Below are 8,174 nucleotides of genomic sequence, written 5' to 3' on the forward strand. Positions count from 1 at the left end.
CAGTAATCTTAGTTTAATCTGAGTGCAGACCCCTAAATCACACCCTTTTTTCCCTACTGTCTCTACTAAACATTTAAAGAATATGTACTTTAAAACATCCTAGAAGAGAGAAATATATATATGTATATATACATATACGTATATGTGTATGTATATATGTATATATTCATATGTGTATATGTATATGTGTATATGTATATATGCATATATATGTATATATTTGTATATGTACATATACATATGTGTATATATGTGTATATATATGTATATATGTGTGTGTGTATATATATGTGTGTGTGTGTATATATATATACATATACATAACTTTTTTCAGTAGTTGGAAAAATCTCAACATTAACATTTCTATGAATACCTTTCAAAGTAAGAGAAGTTCACTTATGAGTCCCCTAGAATATTTATTCATTTTTGCTTGGGAGCCATACTGTCCCATCTTGTTCTGAGCACTGCTTTCCTTTTGGGCTCTGGATATGTTCCGCATGTTCTAAATTTCTGTGTAAGGTGACATTGCCAAGACAAGGGAGTGCTGACGAGAAGTCATTGCTCTTGTAAAATCTGCAGCCACCCTCCGTTTTGATCTTCTTACCACCGGATAAATTCCATCTAGGGAAATTCTTTTATTGTTAATTTCAGCTACTGTAACTTTGACTTGCTCCCCAACCTAGAATATGTTGTTATTCCTTCTGCAGGTGGGAGTGGAATGAGAGCTAAGTCACAGTCATTAGACCCAAATCTACAGATGAGTGTGTCCATGCTTCAACTGTGAGGCGCTCTTTTCCCTATGGTAACAACGTTCTGCTATTTCAAATCTAACTACTGCACTTACTTGTCTCCTTTAACACAGGAAGTACGAAACTCACACATATTGCTTCAAATTTAGTTTTCTACATGTAAACTCACACGGATTGAAAGCAAACATTACCGAGCTTACCCAAAATGAAAATTTCGTGTTGACATTTGGCAAGTTCGTGATTGGTAACTCTTATTATTTGTATAAATTCTCAGATAGTTTAATATACATAACAATATGTTTTAAATATATTTCAGAACAAAGGATAAAAAGACCCTAAATATCTAAGGAAGTCTAGAAAACCTCCAACAGTGAAAACTACCTAATGAATCAACTTAATTTACCTCACCTCCTGCCTTTTCTTTCGTCAACTAAACCCACTCCTACATTACCTTCTCATCATTTGTCTTTTGGCTTTCTCAGACCGCACTCTATTTTCAGGATGTGAAACTCGCAAGTACCTCTCAGCATATATATATATTTTCAGCCCACATGCCTCCAATTAATAGCATTTATGAAGCATTTTCTATGTGTTCACCCATTACCATCCTTTTTTAATCCTTTCAGTAGTCCAATAGTTTATTTTACTAACCACATGTGATTCTTCAGGAAGCTAAAGCACAGAGCATTTCTGTAACTTACGTGCAGTTCTAATGGTTTCCAGTGGTCAATCTTTCATCCCACCGCAGTCAATGTGATCCACAGTTAGGACGCTGCTGCCTCCAATTATTGATAGGAACTCAGACACAAAGACAAACCCAGGGCACATAATACTATGAATCCTGCCCTTGCTAGCACTCTATGTCTACCCGCTAGGCTTTATTGAAAATTCTGGCTTTACTTTATTCTCTAGGACAGCCTTTACTGCTGCTACTCTTTTTTTTTTTTAATTTTTTTTCAACGTTTTTTATTTATTTTTGGGACAGAGAGAGACAGACCATGAACGGGGGAGGGGCAGAGAGAGAGGGAGACACAGAATCGGAAGCAGGCTCCAGGCTCTGAGCCATCGGCCCAGAGCCTGACGCGGGGCTCGAACTCACGGACCGCGAGATCGTGACCTGGCTGAAGTCGGACGCTTAACCGACTGCGCCACCCAGGCGCGCCACTGCTGCTACTCTTATGCAGCACACTTACGTTCTTTTATAATATAAAAATACGTGAGTGTTAGGCTTTCTATCACTGCTAGAAGGGGGTTGGAGTCAGGACTCAAATGAACTTTGATGCAGTTTTAAAGTTTTTATTGTGGCAAACTGGGTAATGGTTTGGACTCTGGCATGAAGCATTGTCTCAGAGATTCGCTAGATCATCAGACTTGATATTGACATACTGTTGACTCCCAAAATAGCATAAAAACCATATCTCCAGGCTTCCAGGATGTTGATGTTAACAACAGAAATAAAAATTTCTCACATTGCTTTGCAATTCACATGCAAACATAAGATTACATTTCAAAAACTTTCCAACATCATTAGAAGAGCCAGACACTGCATATTCTCTAACACGTATTTACAGTTAATACATTAAAAAGAAAAGTACAAGCAAATCGTAAATCTTAATCATAAGTGCACATTAAACTGTCCAAGAACACAATTCAGTTCCATGACAAACAACTGAGTTCTAATTCCCATAAGACATGACAATCTACCAAAAATATTTTAAACACACCAATAAAGCAAATTATATATATATATATATATATATATATATATATATATATATATATATATATATATATATATATATATGTGTGTGTGTGTGTGTGTGTGTGTGTGTGTGTGTGTGTGTGTGTATACACACATATATATATCCACTATATAATATATATACCCACTAAATAATATAAATATTATATATATATATAAATTATATATGCACTAAAAACACTCATTTTAAGAGCTCCGTGGCAATCCTTGGAACACCAAAAAACTATGAGTTCAAAATTGCTCAGATTTCTTTGTATCTAAATATGTTTCATGCATTTTTATTCAACAGTGTTCAGAACAATAGTAGTATTGCTTCCACACAGCAAATCATTATGTGTCAGCCACTGGTTTAAATTATACTGGGACAATTGTGTCCTCAAACTTGGACAAAACACACAGCACAACAGTGACAGTAAACAACAATGAAGCTTGCTCTTCACAATTATAACATTACTGGTTCTGTAAGGAAAATTAAGTTTCTGGGTGACAAGGAGAAGGGGGATAAAAATGATATCAGGAATTCAAAAGCTTATGTGAGGTGCCAGTCACCACATATAGGCACTCAAGCATAGCAAGGTCATAAACTCCCTCCTCCTTGTGCCATATGAGATATAAAGGTATGAGAATGAATCAAGACTATGGGATTTATTTCAAAAATCTGTACAACCTAACCACAGGCTCATTTTAGAAGACAGTAAATGAATGCCTCACCAGAAAGCCCACCATGTCAAGTTCCTTTTCACGGTCTGCCCAAAAGGATATATAAAATACTTTCATTTTCCTATTAATATATGAATCAACTCTATTAGTTATTTCTTCACATTATATAAGTTGTAAAACAAAACTTCAGCAAGGTTTTGCTAAAGAACACTTGGCAAAAACAAAGACTTTTGTTTTTTTACATCCTATTTTTTAAACTAGAAATGGCAATATTTTTTAAGGGACCAGCTAAACAACATATTGAATTTAGGATGGACATTCAGAACCAAACCGAAATCAGATAGCCCAGATAACCCAAAGCATGAATGCAAGTTCAAGTGCAATAAAATAAGAAGGTATAGCAGGGAAAAACTAAGATTCTCAGTTAAGTACAAATAACTGCATGGTGTCAATGGTTGTGTTTCAAAGTTGTGCTGAGCTAAGTTATCCTCCCAGCTACATCTAATTTCAAAACCCTCTGGAAAGCTACCTCGATAAGCTATATGTTGAAATTACATTCTAATATGGTCATTGGATTCATTTTTAATTATTATACAATTACATACAATAGGGAAGTTGTACAAATATGTATCTTTTCCTCAGGGGCTAATTAGCTAAAACAGTTAATTTGGGAAGGGTGGGGGAGAAAAACCTCTGTATTTCAAATACCATTGGCAATGGAAGCTAGTAACGAAAATTTATATAAGCTTCCTATGACACGAGTATAATTTAACCCTCTGCATCTTTTATATAATTATTCACTTTTATTTACTCATGTGGCAGTATTTGTAACAACACATTATCACTGAGTAGTGAAAAAAAGAATATGAGGCTTACTGGAAACTGTATATTAGGAAGCTATGCCATTTGAACTCTACAAGCCCAAGAGTCAAAATCACAACTATCGGGGTGCCTGGGTGGCTCAGTCGGTTAATCGTCCGACTTTGGCTCAGGTCATGATCTCACGGTCCGTGGGTTCCAGCCCCACGTCGGGCTCTGTGCTGACAGTTCGGAGCCTGGAGCCTGCTTCAGATTCTGTGTCTCCCTCTCTCTCTGATCCTCCCCCATTCATGCTCTTTCTCTCTCTGTCTCAAAAATAAATAAACATTAATAGAAAATTTAAAAAAATTACAACTCTCATTATTGCCCTAAAAAGCTGCCAAGCAGAGAGAAACCATAATCTTGAAGATTTAATAGGTCATGTTTCAGCCTGGGATGGATGGTTCTATTGCAGAACACTTAAACTTGAAAGAATAGTGGTACAAACTCACTCCTTGGCCCTTCCGATTTTATCGCAGTAAAATCTGGCTGCGGCGCCACTGACTAAAAACCATTAAGTCTCGCTGCCACCAATAACTGAGGTCACTTGGATAATCCAGAATTCCATGCTTGGCAACAGGATATAAACACGATCATGAAAGTGAAAAGTACTCTGTGTGTCTCTCCTGTTTGATCCCTCTGGTCTTTGATTGTCAAGCAAAAGACCAATACGTGCCAACCTAACTGTGCATGGACATAAGATAATAAAGGAAAGTCCTGGAGCAAAACTGTTAACCAAATGCCATGATATTTATAAGAGTGATGCTTGGTAATGTGGATATTTCCTGTTATCCAACAACAACGACAAAAACAAGTGAGGAAAATCTATTTTGCCCAAAGATAACCTCAACCAGTTATTTGGTGCCAAAAAAATGTACCACCGCTCTAGATCAGTAATACTTCAGAGAATTCCAACGGCTATTATGTATGCAGCTTTAGTCACCACACTTACCCCTACTCATTTATTCTATGTGATTTCCATTTTAAAATAAATTATCCTGGAAAGATTCCCAGATCAGTATGTGAGATTGGTACAAAGCCAAGTCATTTCCGAGTGGATTCCATCCATGTCCATAACCAGCACCAGTTTTTTATTTATTTATTTATTTATTTATTTATTTATTTATTTATTCATTTATTTATTCATTTAGTTATTTATTTATTGAAAATCACTCATTGGTTTTTAATAGAAACCGTGTGGTTTCTCAATGCACTTTCAATTTTACCCACTTATAAAGAATTTCCCAAGTTAATTTTACTCAACAAAACTTCCCGAGTGTCTACCATTTCCTTTAGGAGCTCACTAAACATAAACATTACATTTCAATATAAAATCTTTAGAAACGTCTTAAGAATGTGTACACAGTTGAACTTTGAATCTTTTGGTTAGTAATCACCGAGCACATGACATTCAAAGCCATACAAATCCTTACATTATTAACAGTGATACGCTTGAATTTCTTAGAAATTCTTCGAAAATATCCTTGGTCAAAGCGTTGGAATCCAGTTAACTCGGAAAGGTGTGGGACTCAGAATACCCACTATTGCCATTGGTATTGAGAATACCAACTATTGCAACAACTTTCCACACATATTCGATCTTTCGTCCAGAAAGAGTGGCAGTCAAAAAAGGAGAGAAAGAAAGAAAATGAGGCGGGAGGAGCCAGAGGTGGGTGAACAGCAAGGAAATTCTAGCTTTATTACACAAGCATGGAACCAACTTCCTTTGGAGTGGGTGGGGGTGGAATAGCTTCTTCTGAAGACTTCAGACCAATGAGGGAAAGAGAGAGAACATGGATCTGCCCCTACACTCCTGGAGACATCTCCATCTGGGGTTAGGAAGAAAGGGGACCTCCCTTGCGTTCCAGGGGTCTCCTCCCTCCGCAGACCTGGTGCTGGGAGGCAGCAGAGGGCACAGCTGCCCCGGAGTCCCAGAAGGTGGCGCCGCATCCCGGGGGCGCTGGCCTGGACCGTCTGGTGCTTCTTCTCCTATAAAGTGCACTAGGGGACGCGGTCCCGGCTGTCCCTAGTTCATCCCTCCAGGCACAACGCGTCCCGGGGCTGAGAAGTCGCGCGGCGGTGGCCCGCATCTCCCGCCCAGGCACTGGGAAGAGGCGGAGTCTCACCACGGGTTCCAGGTTCACTCCCAGGACTTGGCGCGCCTGACGTAGTGCTTCTGGCAGGCTGCTCTCGACCCACACGTCGCCTACTACGCGGATGGTGGGGAAGGTGGTCAACGTCGGGGTGGCCGCCCTTCCACTCTCCTCCAGGGTGCGGCCCCTGGAGCACGGCCCGGGTGCCGCGTGCTTATGGGGGCTGCTGTCCTCCCGGGACGGTGGCGGCGGGGGCGGCACCTTCCTCTGGCCTACCGCCACCGTCCGGGCTCCGTGGCGCCTCCGCCTGGCAGCTGGCGGGCGCGTCTGGAGGCGGGCCTCGGGGGCTGCTGCCTCCGCATGGCCCCTCCTGCAGCGCTAAAGGCTCCTCCCACGGCGGCTGGGGCCAAGGCCGCCCTGGGCCAGCGCCTCCGCCTCTTCATGCTGCTCAGGATGTGAGGCCGCTAGGGGCCGCTGCGCTTGCCAGGTCTCGCGGCCGCCTCAGGACCCTAATGAATTTCCTACCATGAAGCCAAATCAGGAGGCAGGCTGTGAGAGTTACACCGCAGTTGCTAGGAGACCAGGCGCTTTGTGAGGTCACAATGTCTGCATATCTTATCACGGTGGGCTGCCCAAAGCTGCTTTAGGTTTGGCTGTGTTTAAGATTATGCCCTTGAGAAAGACCTGCACGCAATCTTACCTGAGAAGGCCCATAATTCTTCACGAGTTCAAGAGGGTTGTCCTAGAGGTGAATGCACGGGTGCTTCAGCCTCCATTCATTCCATCTAACATGAAATGACACTTAGCGGTGGAGAGTACACACAACTTGCAATCAAACATGACTCTAAGAGGGTTTTAGCTAATTAAGTGCCTTGTCATGCAACACACTGAAAGCCAAATTGAAATAACTACTCTACCCTTTCAAAGAACACCGATATACTCTGCCTTGCTTAGGGTTCTATACGTGTGTTGCTACATCTCACAGTTCACGAAGCTGTTCTTCACAGCAGCAGCAAACAGTTGGCCTAGTTAGTATCCATGCGCACTTTCATGCAGCTTAGGGAAGACTGAGTCGTTGTGTGCTTAAGAGCAAAGCGTCAACGAATTCTGTGTGAGTGGCCAGTAGGGCATTCAGTGCCACGAAAACCTATTCACTACCTACCAATTCATGGTATTTCAGGTAAGTCATTCACAAGGTAGTAAGAGACCGTATGGGATTCCAAGGGTAGAAAACGTGTTACACCGTCCGTGTAAGTGCTTTTGAAAGCAACCAGCATAGTCCATCCATCATCACCACATACACAATTCATTCACAAAATACTACAAGGACCACCTACCATGATCAATTGAAATCCACTTCCGCATGAAAGGATGACTCCAAACTATGTGAATCACTAAAAGTGGTAAGTCATGGTAACAAGCAGAAGAGAAACTTGCCAAGGTTAACGTGATACATGTGACAGGCCTCTGTCTTTATTTAACTCCTTTTCTTAAACACACAAACAAAACTTTTATCTACGCAGCTTAAGCTACTACTACCTCATGCTCATAAAGTGCTGAAAATGGAAAGCTATCCTCATATTCAGTAAGAGCAACCCCTGGATTTCCTTTTTCATTAAATGTAATTTATTTTCAAATTGGTTTCCACGCAACACCCAGTGTTCATCCCAACAGGGGCCCTCCTCAATGCCCGTCACCCACTTTCCCCTCTCCCCAATACCACGTCAACCCTCAGTCTGTTATCAGTATTGAAGAGTCTCTTACGGTTTGCCTCCCTCCCTCTCTATAACTTTTTCCCCCCATCACCTCGCCCATTGTCTTCTGCTAAGTTTCTCAGGATCCACACATGGATGAAAACATATGGTATCTGTCTTTCTCTGCCTGACTTATTTCACGTAGCATCATAGCCCCCAGTTCCATCCACGTTGCCACAAATGGCCAGGTTTCATTCTTTCTCATGGCCAAGTAGTATTCCATTGTATATACATAAACCACAACTTCTTAAACGCTTGTCAGTTGCTGGACAGCTAGGCTCTTTCCATAGTTTGGCTG

General features: G+C 41.1%; 1 pseudogene; it reads right to left on the minus strand.

The window, feature by feature from the left end:
• Nucleotides 1-5,848: 5,848 nt before the first annotated feature.
• LOC131503501 (uncharacterized) lies at nucleotides 5,849-6,692 on the minus strand (annotated as a pseudogene).
• Nucleotides 6,693-8,174: the final 1,482 nt, after the last annotated feature.

Source organism: Neofelis nebulosa, chromosome Y, assembly GCF_028018385.1.
Source record: "Neofelis nebulosa isolate mNeoNeb1 chromosome Y, mNeoNeb1.pri, whole genome shotgun sequence".
In the NCBI taxonomy this organism is placed as follows: domain Eukaryota; kingdom Metazoa; phylum Chordata; class Mammalia; order Carnivora; family Felidae; genus Neofelis; species Neofelis nebulosa.